Raw genomic sequence first — 16,656 nt, 5'->3', positions numbered from 1 at the left:
TGTACTTGAAGTTAATAGGAATTTGCCACATAAATCAGTGTGCACAGGAGTAGCCTTTTGTAGTTGTGAAAGAAGGGTAGCAGAGACAACACACACAGAATGTCCTTTTGGCCTGTATGACACAGTTCAAGTAACTATCAGATGGTGATCCTCTTCTCCACATCTTTTCATAGATTCCAAGACCAGAAGGGACCACTGTGGTCATCTAGTCTGACCTCCTGTATAACACAGGCCATAAAGGTCAAAATTGGAATAACTTCACAATTCTATCAATACATGCCCTAATACTATGTTCTCTTATAGTCCATGTTGTATTCTACAATGAAGAGAAGAGACCTGAACTGCTCTATGCTTCTACCATCACCACAGAAATATTACTTCCTGGATTTTTGTAGAAAAGGTTGTCAGTACAGAGTGAATTTCTTGTAGTTGCTTGTTACAGAAGGACTAGGTCCATTTCTTTTCTGAATGCAGTTTAATTTCAAAGCACCTCTTGCTCTGAAAACAGAATGCAATATAATGATTAAAAGACTTACAAATTTCTAACCTATCCTTTTTTTTTATAATTTGTTTATAATACATGATATGTAATATATTATGACATCATCCAGGTCAGGATTGTGTCCTGTTGTCTACCTCTGACAAATGTCTAAGACGTGATCCCTGCTCCAAAAATCTTTCAGCCTCTGATGTTTACACAGTTCTGTTACACCTCCAAAAGTAAAACAAATTAGGCCCAAAACAAGTTCTACAAAACCCAGCAGAAAATTCTTAATAAAAATTTTAAAGCAGTGTTTGCAATCCAAATAATGTAGCATTCTGCAAGTAGATGAGAATGTAAAAGAGAAACTCACTAGAATCTAGCTAAAAGTGAAACTGGTTTATTTTCGTTGTCTAAGATGCTAAGATAAACAGCAGAAATCGATAAGAAATACGATTTTTTTAAATTCAGATGCAATAATTGAAGTTATGAATAACAGAAATATAAAGACTTTTTGTTTTGAGATCCAGTAAACAGATGTACTAGTAGTGAAGTCAGTACTCTTTTTCAGCCCTGTTTTAAATAGGTGAAAAGTCTTTTAACTTGATGGTGTTTAAGATAATTTCTTCCCAAGTGTGTTCCATGTTTTGAAAAGCTGAGCAGAAAAACAATCACTGCTGTTCAAAGTAAATGGTTTTCTGAATAGTTGCATTAGCCCTAGCATGTGAGTCTTGAACCCTGTCTTGCCATTGACCAAGCTGCTTTTAAATGTGCACTATGGTGACTCTTTCTTGTCTACAGTCAAAAGGTAATGAAAATACCAGGACCTTTTCCAAGCATTTAGGAAGGTTTGAGGAAGCTGGGTAACTCTTCAAATAGCTCGTGTTTTCTCTTCCATTAATACTGGCAGATGAGAGCCAAAACTGTCTGAGCCTGCCGGAGAGGTGTGGCAGAGTGGGAATGCCAGTTCTGTGAAATGTTCTGTCCACTTGGAACTACACACTTGAAGAGGTCATGCTGGCTCAGGCAATTGTGCAGAGGGACTGTATCTTCACGCTGTCCCAAGTGTACTGCTTGTAAGGAACCTGTTTTAAGAGCCTTACCAGTTCTTTGTTCTGGAATCCTTCCCAATAGGCTAGAAGTAAACTCAGGGAGTTGAAGCTGAATTATTTGTATTACCAGGACACCTAGAGGCCCCAACCAAGATTAGGGTCCCATTGTGCTAGATGCTGTACAAACACACAGTAAAGGACAGTCTCTGACCCAAAGAGTTTACAGTCTAAGGTCCCTATCCTACATTGTGTAGCATACAATTGTGTAATTTAAGACTGTATCATATCCATGTGCACAAGGGAGGCAAATTAAGTTTAAACAGGCCACATTGATCTGATGTTTCCTAACTTCTGAATGCTTGACTTTGTTCTTTTAATATTTCTTTTCTTCTTTCTTTTCTTCTTCTTTCTTCTAAATGTTCTTTTAATATTTTGGTTTGGTTTTGGGGGATGGTGGTGGAGTGTTTATAAATAATTTCCTTTCTCCTCTTTTAGATGACAATCTTCTGTGGGGATTAGGATTTTAAATAAAATATCCCAGCAACATCCTTTCCAGATTTTCCCATTTCTAATTCTCTGCCTAAATAGATTTGATTTTCTTTTTTTTCTTTTTTTAAATAATTGCATACACTTCATGGTTTTGGAGATGTATCCTAAATGTTTATTTCAGGAAGATATAGTTCCCAATGTACTTTTTCAGATCTGTTGTTGTTACTCCTTGATAGACTGCGTCCGTTCAGTTATTTTTGGAAATCAAACCCTTACCCAGTGATGGGAAACACTTTTACAATATATAATTGTGGGGAAAGCCACATTATAGGGCAGTGGTGGTGGTGGTGGGAAAGATGGCACAGTGACAGCCCAGTCTGATGCATGTGTTGGTCTGTAGCATCTACTTAGTGTACTATATACTGTACCTGTATCTTATAGGTTCAGCAAGATTGATACTTAGGTTTTTAGCAGACAACATTTTTCTGTCCCTACAAAACACTCTGCAGTTTGCTGAGCACCAGCTGGTGCCAATCCTCCCTCCCAAATGTGACTATTTCAGTGGCACTGGATGGATAGTTTTGTGAAGTGGGCTGTAGCTCATGAAAGCTTATGCTCAAATAAATTTGTTAGTTTCTAGGGTGCCACAAGTACTCCTGTTCTTTTTGCTGTCACATAAAAGTTACTTAATTGTAACATTTGTATTTTTATTCAAATTTTCTGATTGCCTGCTACCTTTTTAATCCCTACCTTGGAAATAATCTGTGCCCTAAAATCTATGCAGTATTCCACAGGAGAACATGTGAGGCTTGGTAAAGACGGCTGAGCCACAGCGCGTACCATTTTAGGCAGATGCTAGTACCCCAGTTAAATCAATGGACCATGATCGTGATGGCTTTTTCTTGCAGCTCCAGAAGGGGGCTAACAGAGGTTAGCCCCACCACACTTTCATTTCCCATTCTCATACATTCCCAACCCTGAAAGTATCCCCAACACTTAACAGTTCAAATTCAGCAATTCAAGCTATGTTTAAGTTACCTAAACTCTCTTCGGGGCTCATGTGAAACTATGGGCCAAAAATTCTCCACTCTTTAGAGGGAAAAGTAGTCTTTGGAAAACACATGTAGGATGTGAGAAGAGAGAGGAAGAATGATCTTGTGGCTAAGGCACTGGACTTGGACTGGATTAGTTACCTAAGGTACCATAGACTCCCTGTGAGACATTGGGCAAATCACTTAGGCCCAGATCCATACAGGTATTTAGGCTCCTAACTTTCAGTGATTTCAGTGGGATTTAGGAGCCTAAATGCCTTTGTGGATCTGGACCTTAATTTCTCTGGACCTCAGCTCCCCTTTAGTAAAATGGGGTAATAGTACTTACTTTCTCTCATCCTTTGAACATCTTGTTTATTTTCAGTGCCAACTGGAGTAAAAAGTAAGAAAAGCATTTTTAAAATATATCTTCCATAAGTGATCGTTTAATCCAGAAACTTTGAGCTAGTTCCAGTTCTCCCCAAGACACACATTATACACATTAACACCATCAGAAAAATATACTACAGCTGCTCTGTTTATAAATGCCAGCAATTCTGAAATTACAGTCAAGCAGTGGTAAAGACATTCAGATACAAAATGGCTTTACAAATGTTCCAGGCACTTACTAGCCAGAGGCCTACTAGTGGAGACAGGGAAAATGGGGATTCCTACTCGGTTATTCGATCCTGCTCTGTGGCTTTCATATCAACCTGTTCTTAGCAGGTATCTGATAAAATCGATGCCTTATTTCCAGGCAAGGCCCAAAAACGCATATTTATTGTTTTGACAAATATATTATGCTAATTTCAGGTTTTATTTGTTACAGGCTGCTAGAGCTGGCAGCAAAATAGTTAAAAAGGGTAATTTTTTAAAAAATGAAATTTCACAAAGGTTTTCATGATTCTTTCCCTCCCCTCTTCCCATTTTTCATAACCAGCTTTACGATTTTTGTTCACTAAAGTTATTATAATTTTATGAGTAGAATTAGGACCACACATTATCACAGCTTCAATGGGTCCATTAAAGGCCCACTCCTGAAGCCCCCCTGGCTGCCCCTAAGCCTAGGAGCTGGACATGCCAGCTGCTTCCGAGGAGCCACGCGGCAGCTAGCAGAGAGCCGGCCAGTCCCACTGTGCAGCAAAGCCAATTGGACAGTCAACGACCTGGTCAGCAGTGCCGACCGGAGCCGCCAGGATCCCTTTTTGACCGGGTGTTCCAATCGAAAACTGGACACATGGTCACCCTATCTGTAAGCTGTGAGGGTCTTAATCAGAGTGTGCTAGGCTCCTTATCCTTGGGTACCCCTCCTCCACAAATAGCTTCAGTATTTGCTTCTGCATTCCCAAGCACGGTATTGCCAACTCAGAGCATTTGAAAATCCTGAGGTGTTCCCAAAAAATCATTAGATGGATTTAAAAATCATGACAGTTAAACATTAATAAAGGTTGTGTTCTTTTTATTTACCTTCTGCTCTTGAAGCCTTAAGTGTTCACGTTCTCAGGTTTTTCCTTCCAACTATGAGGGATGTAGAAACTGTTCGTTTTGTTTTTTTTTAATGGAAGTTGAGTTTCTCAGGTAGTAACATGATTCTAGCAGCTGGAGCCTTAAATAAAACATCAAATATCATGAGACTTAGGATAAAATTCAGAGAGTTGGCAACACTGCATGAAGCAACTAAGTGAAAACAATCTGTTTATTGTCCGTTTCATGTTTGTTCAGGTATTCTGTGAACTTGACCATTCTGATCTGTTTTACTCTGCTGTATCTTAGGAAAGCTGTGAGCAGGAGTAAAGGCAGTGATGCTGTCTGCTCTGAAAGCACCACTAGTGATGCTTCCCGGGGTACCCAGGGTTGTGAGGCACCTAATTACCACTTACCCTGACTGTGAAGAAATCTTGTCTGCATCTAGTGTGGATCAGCTCCCTGATTCTGCCAACCTCTGGCAACACAAACACTTTCTTCCAGGCCTCTGCTAGCCTTGCTTTCCCTGTACAGGTTAGTGCTCCGAGCATCTGTCTGTAGTGCCCAGCTCCTGATCCACTGAATGCTCACAGAACTCTCTGATTCATTACTCACAAATGCATAGGACAGGCTAGCTTACTAGTTTTAACTCAGAATCACCACTCTGGTTAACAAAAGCACTTAGATATATTTATAGTGAAAACAAGAATAAGTTTATTATCAAAGAACAGAAATTCAAATGACAGTAAGTAAGAATATTGGAAGCAAATAGTTACATAAAAACCAAAATCATAATATGCTTTCTAGAGCCTAAACTAAACTCACAAAACATTCCCATTTCCTGCTGAATAACTTACCCTAAGTCCTTTTCCTAGCATTTTCAACCAGGATTACTGAGATCTTCTTTTCATAAGATCATGCCTGCTGGCAATGTATCTTCACAGACTGAAGGATGCCAGGGCATGTCTCTGCACCCCAGATTTACTAAACCAGACCTTTGATCTTCACCTGAAAACAGGGTTCCCTCCCCACCCTTGTTTGCCTTTTCCTGTTAATTTTCTTCTGTAGTCTCCACAGGCTCTTCATTAACATTTCACTCAGTATGCTAACAGAATTCTATTGTAAAACACTCAGTACACAATGGTCCACTAAGGAAATAAGTATCTCCCACTTCCAGTCTGGAGAAGTTTTTTCTCAATTTGAGTGACTTGCATTTAACTACAAGGCCTAGAGCAGGTAATTTTCAGCATAAATATATATACATCCTCACATTTTCTGTGCATACATCTCATAGTGATTAGGATGACCAGTGTGACACAGACTTTCATTAGAGGCTTTGCATGATGTTCTTTTGGTGAACCTAGGGGATCCCTGGACTGCCATGTATCCTTGTGCCCTCTGCCAGTTGGCTGAAAGAGGTGCTTGGGCAGTCCCACTGGTAAGAGGATTTTACAGCCCTGAAATACAACACATTATAAGATTTAAAAACAAAAATCAGTCTAAGAATATACCAGGATCCTGTTCCAGATGAGCCATTCATAGTGTTAACATTTTTACGGTATGTATTTTCTCAGTTGGTTTAGATCATAAAACAGATATATGTTGTCTTTTTTTATATGCAACCAATAAAAACTTATTGTCAGTAAAAAAAAAAAAAAAAAGGAGTACTTGTGGCACCTTAGAGACTAACCAATTTATTTGACCATAAGCTTTCATGAGCTACAGCTCACTTCATCGGATGCATAAAGTGGAAAATACAGTGAGGAGATTTATATACACACAGAACATGAAAAAATACACATTGTAAGGAGAGTGATCACTTAAGATGAGCTATTACCAGCAGGAGAGTGGGGTAGGGGGAGAGAAAACCTTTTGAAGTGATAATCAAGGTGGGCCATTTCCAGCACATTTCCAGGAGTTAACAAGAACGTCTTAGGAACAGTGGGGGGGTGGGGGGAGAAGGAATAAACAAGGGGAAATAGTTTTACTTAGTATAATGGCTCAACCACTCCCAGTCTCTATTCAAGCCTAAGTTAATTGTATCCAATTTGCAAATTAATTCCAATTCAGCAGTCTCTCATTGGAGTCTGTTTTTAAAGTTTTTTTGTTGAAGAATAGTCACTTTTGGATCAGAAATCGAGTGACCAGAGAGATTGAAGTGTTCTCCGACTGGTTTTTGAATGTTATAATTCTTGACGTCTGATTTGTGTCCATTCTTTTACGTAGAGACTGTCCAGTTTGGCCAATGTACATGGCAGAGGGTCATTGCTGGCACATGATGGCATATATCACTTTGGTAGATGTGCAGGTGAACGAGCCTCTGATAGTGTGGCTGATGTGATTAGGCCCTATGAAGGTGTCCCCTGAATAGATATGTGGACACAGTTGGCAATGGGCTTTGTTGCAAAGGATAGGTTCCTGGGTTAGTGGTTCTGTTGTGTGGTGTGTGGTTGCTGGTGAGTATTTGCTTCAGGTTGGAGGGCTGTCTGTAAACAAGGATTGGCCTGTCTCCCAAGATCTGTGAGAGTGATGGGTCATCCTTCAGGATAGGTTGTAGATGATACATTGGATAGGTTTTAGTTGGGGGCTGAAGGTGACGGCTAGTGGCGTTCTGTTATTTTCTTTGTTGGGCCTGTTCTGTAGTAGGTGGCTTCTGGGTACTCTTCTGGCTCTGTCAATCTGTTTCTTCACTTCAGCAGGTGGGTACTGTAGTTATAAGAATACTTGATAGAGATCTTGTAGGCGTTTGTCTCTGTCTGAGGGGGTGGAGCAAATGCGGTTGTATCGTAGAGCTTGGCTATAGACAATGGATTGTGTGGTGTGGTCTGGGTGAAAGCTGGAGGCACGTAGGAGGAATAGTGGTCAGTAGGTTTCCGGTATAGGGTGGTGTTTATGTGACCATCGCTTATTAGCACTGTAGTGTCCTGGAAGTGGATCTCTTGTGTGGACTGGTCCAGGCTGAGGTTGATGGTGGGATGGAAATTGTTGAAATCATGGTGGAATTCCTCAAGGGCTTCTTTTCCATGGGTCCAGATGATGAAGATGTCATTAATATAGTGCAAGTAGAGTAGGGGCATTAGGGGATGAGAGCTGAGGAAGCGTTGTTCTAAGTCAGACATAAAAATGTTGGCATACTGTGGGGCCATGCGGGTACCCATAGCAGTGCCGCTGATTTGAAGGTATACATTGTCCCCAAATGTGAAATAGTTATGGGTGAGGACAAAGTCACAAAGTTCAGCCACCAGGTTTGCCGTGACATTATTGGGGATAGTGTTCCTGACGGCTTGTAGTCCATCTTTGAGTGGAATGTTGGTGTAGAGGGCTTCTACATCCATAGTGGCCAGGATGGTGTTATCAGGAAGATCACCGATGGATTGTAGTTTCCTCAGGAAGTCAGTGGTGTCTTGAGGATAGCTGGGAGTACTGGTAGCGTAGGGCCTGAGGAGGGAGTCTACATAGCCAGACAATCCTGTTGTCAGGGTGCCAATGCCTGAGATGATGGAGCGTCCAGGATTTCCAGGTTTATGGATCTTGGGTAGCAGACAGAATACCCCAGGTCGGGGTTCCAGGGGTGTGTCTGTGCGGATTTGTTCTTGTGTTTTTTCAGGGAGTTTATTGAGCAAATGCTGTAGTTTCTTTTGGTAACTCTCAGTGGGATCAGAGGGTAATGGCTTGTAGAAAGTGGTGTTGGAGAGCTGCCGAGCAGCCTCTTGTTCATATTCCGACCTATTCATGATGACAACAGCGCCTCCTTTGTCAGCCTTTTTGATTATGATGTCAGCGTTGTTTCTGAGGCTGTGGATGGCATTGTGTTCTGCACAGCTGAGGTTATGGGGCAAGTGATGCTGCTTTTCCACAATTTCAGCCCGTGCACGTCGGCGGAAGCACTCTTTGTAGTAGTCCAGTCTGCTGTTTCGACCTTCAGGAGGAGTCCACCTAGAATCCTTTTTGTAGTGTTGGTAGGAAGGTCTCTGTGGATTAGTATGTTGTTCAGAGGTGTGTTGGAAATATTCCTTGAGTTGGAGACGTCGAAAATAGGATACTAGGTCACCACAGAACTGAATCATGTTCGTGGGGGTGGAGGGGCAGAAGGAGAGGCCCTGAGATAGGACAGATTCTTCTGCTGGGCTAAGAGTATAGTTGGATAGATTAACAATATTGCTGGGAGGGTTGAGGGAACCATTGCTGTGGCCCCTTGTGGCATGTAGTAGTTTAGATAATTTAGTGTCCTTTTTCTTTTGTAGAGAAGCAAAGTGTGTGTTGTAAATGGCTTGTCTAGTTTTAGTAAAGTCCAGCCACGAGGAAGTTTGTGTCGAAGGTTGGTTTTTATGAGAGTATCCAGTTTTGAGAGCTCATTCTTAATCTTTCCCTGTTTGCTGTAGAGGATGTTGATCAGGTGGTTCTGCAGTTTCTTTGAGAGCGTGTGACACAAGCTGTCAGCATAGTCTGTGTGGTATGTAGATTGTAATGGATTTTTTACCTTCAGTCCTTTTGGTATGATGTCCATCTGTTTGCATTTGGAAAGGAAGATGATGTCTGTGTGTATCTGTACAAGTTTTTTCATGAAGTTGATAGATTTCCACTCCATACGGCTAAATGCAGTGCCTTGCATAATGACAGGTTTCAGAGCAGCAGCCATGTTAGTCTGTATTCGCAAAAAGAAAAGGAGTACTTGTGGCACCTTAGAGACTAACCAATTTATTTGACCATAAGCTTTTGTGAGCTACAGCTCACTTCATCGGATGCATAAAGTGGAAAATACAGTGAGGAGATTTATATACACACAGAACATGAAAAAATACACATTGTAAGGAGAGTGATCACTTAAGATGAGCTATTACAAGCACGAGAGTGGGGTGGGCGGAGAGAAAACCTTTTGAAGCGATATTCAAGGTGGGCCATTTCCAGGAGTTAACAAGAACGTCTGAGGAAGGGGGGGGGGGGGGGGAATAAGTCTCTAAGGTGCCACAAGTACTCCTTTTCTTTTTGCGAATACAGACTAACATGGCTGCTACTCTGAAAATTGTCAGTAAAGTAAGCAGTTCAGGCTCTGAATGCACATAAGAAGCTGATGTGTTGAGGAAGAAAGCATTTTCACATAGTCACTTTTCTAACCATATCATTTTAAAAACTATTTGTTTATATAGAAACTAAAATATGGCGTGATCTGCTGTTGCATGGATAGCCACCTCACTGTGGAAGTGCAAGTTGATTAACAAATCCTGTTTCCCGAGCTATAGTGATATTATGAAAGATACTGTACTGATACACAAAAATACAGAGTAAAACAAATGGGAAAAGACAAAACTTACTTTTGAGCTTGTAAAAGGAGTCTTCAGACAATAGATAATGAAAGATTAAGTAAAATGAAATATTCTTTAAACATTTTTGAGACTATGGGTGAAATTCTGGCCCCATTGAAGTTAATGGCAAAATTCCAGTTGACTTCAGTGATGCCAGGATTTTGCCTTGTCAGTACATAGTTCTTATGGTGAAAATGTTTCTTGTCTAATTCATTTTTACAATTTAGATAAATATAGAATAACATTTTTGGTGTTTTTCAGCCCACATAGGGCCCAATCCTGCAAGATGCTCAGTTGCTGAGCAACTTGAACTCCTAAATTAAGGGTTTTCAGCACCTTTCATGAGGAATTTAACATCCTGCAGGACTGGACTCATAATTGGTGGACATGTATACATTTCCTTCCATGGATTGTGTTTACACTTGATCCCTTTTTATTATTTTCTAAAATCTTCATAGTTACTCATAGCTTCCCTTTCTCTACCCTAACCTGCCCCACCCATTTCATTATTATACTGAGTTTTTATTTTTCAAATCCTGACTTTGTTATTATCAGATTGCAGGCTGGGGGCATTGGGATGTGTTAGAGATCCCTGGAGATCTTAACAAAACCTCATAACTGTATATTTAAAGTACATATTTTTCATTGTTCCTCAATATTCACCTTATTTTTTCACTATATTATTCACTCAGTCTCATGCTATTAATAGTTCCCTTTTGCATTATGAATTTGTATAGCTTTCTATTCCCCCTCTCTTTTTTCAACATCCTATCTTTTGTTTAAAACAGGTAGAATGGGTTAGGTAATATTATGCAGGGATTGCTACACCAGATAGTAAGTTTTAGGTGTCTTACTGCAGCTAGGGAGGTTTATAGTATACAAAGGAGAGAGGGTTACTGGAAGTATAACTGAATAGGTAGTAGGGTTTATATATAATGTATACATCTGTGTGATGGATAACTTTTTATTCATTATGACATTTTCAAATGACTTGCAGATATATTACTGCTGCAGCTGTTATAGACCTTATAATGGCATTAAGCTCTCACTCAGAGTAATTTTGAGCCAATGGATTCTCGCAGTGACTGCAGTTGCGACTACAGTCTTTTCCCACTAAGCAAACCATTATCAGCAATAGGGATGATGAGGAGAGACTGGACCTGGGATAAGCCTGGACCAAAACTTGACATAGAGGCATGGATTTTGAAACCTTTCTCTCTTTTAACTATCCCAATAATGTCCCACCACAGTACTACCCGCTAGGGGAGTATCTGGAACTTATGTAGTCATTACATGTTTTCCCCCACACAATATTTTCAGTTTCTAAATATCTTCTAACCAGATTATTTATACTAAAAGCAAAAAGCTATGGTAGGGTAAAATGTTATTGGTGAACTTTTTAAACCAAAAATGTACAGTTTTTATGGTTTCTGTAGCAGCTATAATTGGGCACCATTGTGCATGTATGGTGTCTTTTGTACACTTTTATGTTATAAAATTGTGTTACTTTGTGCTCTGGAGACTGTATATAATAATCAATATATTTATTTGGTTGGCAGTGTGAACCATGCCATTGTTCTAAGGATTAACATATAAAATAAACAATATTGTCAAATTACAGTTGACTTTTACCTTTAACATTGAACTTCCTGACTCTTATGGGCTTAAAAATGTCCACCATAATACAGAATTAATGTGACTTTTTGCATTTAATTTTCTATTTTTTTTAATTAAAGAAAGAAAATGTTGAGAATTGATTGAACATTCAAATATGCATACAGAGTACATTTATATGAATATCACACTGAAATAGACACTAAGTGGGTTTGTTTCAATCTTCTGATGTAAAAAATATATGGGAAATACAAGCATGCTCATTTTTGTGAGCAGACATTTTCATTTGCAGGGGCCAGCATGGCAAAAAGTGAATGAGTCTGACAGTGTTCAGTGGTGTTGCTCATAAAGCAGGAATATGTGAAACAGCCCCTTGAGACAGAAAGCTGAATTGGACATGTGAAATCTTTACTGTGGATAACATCAGAAAGCACATATGAAGAGGGTATTTCATTGGTGTAACTTCTGATATTTCAGAATGTTTTATAGGGTATGCCCAGTTACAGTTCTGAAAAGTTAATTTATGGTAGCTGAGAGGGCTCTTGTAGTCTATGTAAAGGTGATAAAGTCATATATAATAGTATTCCTGACACTCTTTGAAAGTAGTTCAGGTTATGACACCAACATTTGAATTCTGGACACAGCTCAGTGTGATATTTAAGTGTATAGTTAAGTATATTGAAATTTATAAAAGGCACACAATCAACATAAAAGTATGCTGTATTAAAGTATCACCGCTACTAACAACACTTTACATTATTAAAAGAGAATTTTTAAAATATTGTTTACTTTTTACTATTCCTGGAATTCTCAAATATTTTGATAGTATAGACCATATCTTAATAGAGATTCCCCGTAATAAAACTCCTCATGCACTTCTAGTCACATAATATCACCCTGGGAACTACAGCAGTTGCTTGTATTGAGCAGTATTATCAGGAAAATATGTATGTATTTTAACTGCCTTAATGCAATGCATTGTGTCTTTTTTATTATATTCTTTATTATATTTATTATGTTATATTCGAATATATTCTTCTTTTCCTCTTCCTTTCATTTTTTCCTCCCATTTGTTCTATTTCTCTCTGTTCATGCTTCTCGACTGTTTTTTGCCATCTTTTACGTTTCTTTCGCTGCACATGCTTGCTTGTTATGTAGTCCTCCTGTACCTCTGAATACATTTTCCCACAACTTGATTCTGTTTTCTCCTGGACATTATCTCCAGCAGCTACCTGTTTTTTTGGACATACCACCTAGCTGCCTTGTTTTCTTTTCTTCTGCTCCCCTGGTCACTCTACTCCCGTTTTTTATTCTAGTTGCTATGCGTAGCTCTTGGTTCCTCTCCTGTTCCATTTATACAGCAGAGGTTGGCTGGCTGGCTCCTTCACCTCATTCCCGGCTGCTCTTGGAAAGCCTCCCAGATCTTCTGTGCTATAAAAACCCTGGAGACCTGTAAAAGCAGCTGGAAATGAAGAGTAAAGACAGGTCTCCATGGACCATAAGCAAGTGTTCTGTGGACCTTAGTTTGAGAACCTCTGATGTTTGTTTTCTTTTGGCATTTCATTGCATTTCACTTAGGACCCAATCCATCTCCCGTTGAAGCCAACAGGAGTCTTTCCACTGACTTTAGATTTGGGGGATGGATCTCGCCCATTTATTGGAAAGTGAATGTAGACTAACTGGTTTTATTTTTATTTCTAGTCAGTTTCATTCTCAGGTTCTCATGCACTGACTAGAACAATGTTGTTTGCATTCGCAACACTAAAGGGTAACATTTAAATAAAATGTTCTCATTTAATTTTTATATTTAAATCAAGAAAGTGTTTTGATACATTTAAGGGCCTCCCCTCCTTCCCTGCTCCCCTTTAAAAAAAAAAAAGATTAAATTTAGGTTTAAAATTTACTGTGTCTTTTCAAACAGTTTATGTTTTGGAAGAAAGTTTGCAATCAAGTGACAAATATCCACAATTTCTTGGCACCAATAAAAAACAGATAATTTCCCCTCAAACTCTGTCTATATAATTTGTTTATGATATCTCAAATGGAAAATAAATGTAGTGAGTTATGAAATAATTTAGCTCCATTACCATTAAATGCCTGTAGCAAAGAGTGTTGCAGGCAGGAAGGCAATATAGGGGTAGGGGTATTTTTGTAATACTATTCACTCTGCTGTATTTGTTGTACTGGTACTATCCGCTAACTTTTCAGCCATTTGTTAAAATGTTAAAACGGGAGTGAAAGGTGTCGAAGTATTGGCGAACATATAGAATGGAATATATATATATTTTATAATCAAGATAGCCTAACATTCTTTCCAAATAACGCATTCGATACTGGTAATGCAGTGACTCAACTATATAAACAGATGGAATAACTATTATGCAGCCAGTGATTCAGCTAACATACTGCCCTGGAAATTAGAACTTGTTTTAATGAGAGGAAATGCCAAACGGGAGATAGGATTTATTCCTTTCTCTTTTTTGGGAAATGCCTTGAGGTCTTTACTTTTTCTCTGAATAGAGATGGGTAAATGAAACCACTGTGTGATATCTCATCCAAAGAATTACATCTTGATTACTGTGCAGAATTCCCTTTGAGCTGTACTGCACTGCAGTGCCAGAATTTGATATGAGCCCAAAGCCTGCTGTGGAACATGATCTCTTAACATTTTTTCCTAGAGGGAATGTTATCAACTGAGTTATACTGTATTCATGGGCTTAATATCTACTTAGACTCAGTTAAATCATTAATATTGATTTAAATAGATTATTATTAGTATTAACATGAGTCCCACATCTATTGTACAATGAGTCTCAAGTTTTTTTCACTACTGTTACTATGCCATGTAAAACTCTAGTAGACTATATGAATGTTCAGCATACATGGACAGACATACAAAGGCTGCTTTTCTGGATGCACTCCAAATAGCCATAGGACATCAAAATGGTTAACATGTATCTCTTATTATTTAACTGTTTTTTTCCATTAGTAACAAAAGAGAGCAGCAGTTGAGCCCTTCCTTTGTTAAAGCTCAGCACTTAAGAAACTGACAGCATTGTAATGGAAACCTGTGCAAAATACTGTTATGACAATGTTATGCCAACCTGATAATTGGGACTAAAGTTTTTATTCAGTATAATGTTATACACATTAGTGATTGCCACATACACAGTAACCCATCCCAACACCACTTTAAAACATAGCTTTTAATGCTTATATATCAAAAAGCTTCAAAGTACATAATAAAGACTAACTATTGTCAAATGAAATGTTTCCTTTTCTCTGTTTGAATACGTTAAGTATAAAACTTACATCAATATGATACTATGCATACCATTTTAACAATCAGAACTTAGGATTTGCAAAAGTTAAGGATGTCACAGTAACCTTAACAGGTATACTGTGTATATACAGGATCCTGTTTTGCCCTCAGATACAATTGTACAAATCCTATTTCAGAAAATTGTGGTTGTATGTATATCTCTGAGAACAGAATTGGGCTTGTTATATATTAAGGCTACCTTTAATAACTTGAGTCCTGAGCTTGCAAACACTTAGGCAGGTGCCTAACTTTACAACCATGAGCAGTCTCATTAAAATCCTTAGGGTTACTCGTGGTAGTAAAATTAAGCATATGCATAAGTGTTTGCAGGACTGGGGCTTAAGTTATTAAAGGTAGCCTTACTATATAATAAGCCCAATTCAGTTCTCAGAACTACACATACAGTTTGTACTCAATATGCGAAGTGTGAAAAAAAAGTTAAAATTAGCATGAGAACCGTGGTATTTAATTACTTGAACTGCAAGACTTTGGTAGTGCCAATCATTTTAAGCTTTTTGCAAATTGTAATTGAAAGCATTAAATACTATGACAGCTATGGCAATATCCTGGGCAAACTTTATTGAATTAAATTAAACCTTATCAAATTAAGTTTAACTATTTTAACAGTTCATTGGATTAAAAATACAAAAGTTTATGCACTCTTAAGGGATTGTATGAATTTCTGTGTGCGAAGGGGACCACAGCCCTCCGGGAACTAAGAACAGTGGGAATTTGGGGGAGTGCGATTGGGCAAATTAACTCCGTTTGTAACACCTTCAGAGAGCTACCACCACCTGGAAAGAGACTTGCCTATACTGGTTCAAACTGAATTCTCCAGAGAATTGTCCAACAAAGAGGATTTTTGGTTAAATAAGCTAAGCTAAAGTGACTCAAGTGCTTCATTCTGATCCAGCAAATGGACAGACCTCTGCTCCAAGTGGGGCCCCAATTGTTAGGGATGGGTTAGAAAGTCTTTGGTCCACTGAGGCCCTATTAGATATGGGAGTAAGTTCTGAGAAAAAACTGTTATGAACTGGAGGGGTTTGAAGGACTAATCACTAGTCAGAGCCTTGTTGGGGCGGGGTGATCTCTGGTAAGTTTACTAGCATGAGTGTAGGTTCTTTTATTGTTTTTAATATGATTTGTCTGTAGTGCTTTTAGCCTAAAAGTGGTTGCTTAGAAAGAGCTGTGTGGTAACTTTTAACTGTGGGTAATTACACTGTCTACTGTCTCTGAGCAGAGCAGCAAAGCAGGCCTGCCAAGGCAGTCTATCTTTTGGGGTATAACACAGTGGAGGCAGGTAACTGTTCAGCCTGGAAATACCCCAGTCAGAAGGGAGAGATACACAGGTCTCTACCCAAGAGAATTGACAACTGCGGAGCCTGGAGCTTAGAGCCTAGAATGTGTTCCCTTGATGGACCAAGGAGGGGGAATACAGATGCAGTTGCCCTGAACTGTGACAACCATTTTATGCAAAAAAGTTTTTGTATTCACTTTGCATGTTTTCTAAGTAAAAAAAAGAGACTTGCACATCAATATCACCATTGCTTTATATTATGTACTCCCACAGCTATGGAACTCTACAGAGTGCAAAAGCACTCCACCCACCCCCCTCATTGTGGCTCTCCTCTACCTTTTGTTGTATCATTACTCCTGTCCTGGACCCTTTGTAGTGCTGGGAAGGGGGAGCACATGATCGTTTGGCAGCTAGGGGTGGAGAGAGAAAAGAGTGCATATTCTTTCCTCCAATTCCTTTTCTATGTTTTTCTTTTTCCTTGTTTTCTCCTTTCACTGTTGCCAACACTTGCAATTTTAATGTAAGTCTCTTGATATTTTGGTGGTTTTCTTAAAGCTTTATCTTTTGGAGTCAGCTTTCATTTTAAAAAGAGGATGTTTCTAG

The sequence above is a fragment of the Caretta caretta genome, chromosome 1 (genome assembly GCF_965140235.1).
Source record: "Caretta caretta isolate rCarCar2 chromosome 1, rCarCar1.hap1, whole genome shotgun sequence".
Lineage (NCBI taxonomy): Eukaryota > Metazoa > Chordata > Testudines > Cheloniidae > Caretta > Caretta caretta.
The sequence above is the reverse complement of the archived record's forward strand: the minus strand, read 5'-3'. Positions refer to the sequence as shown.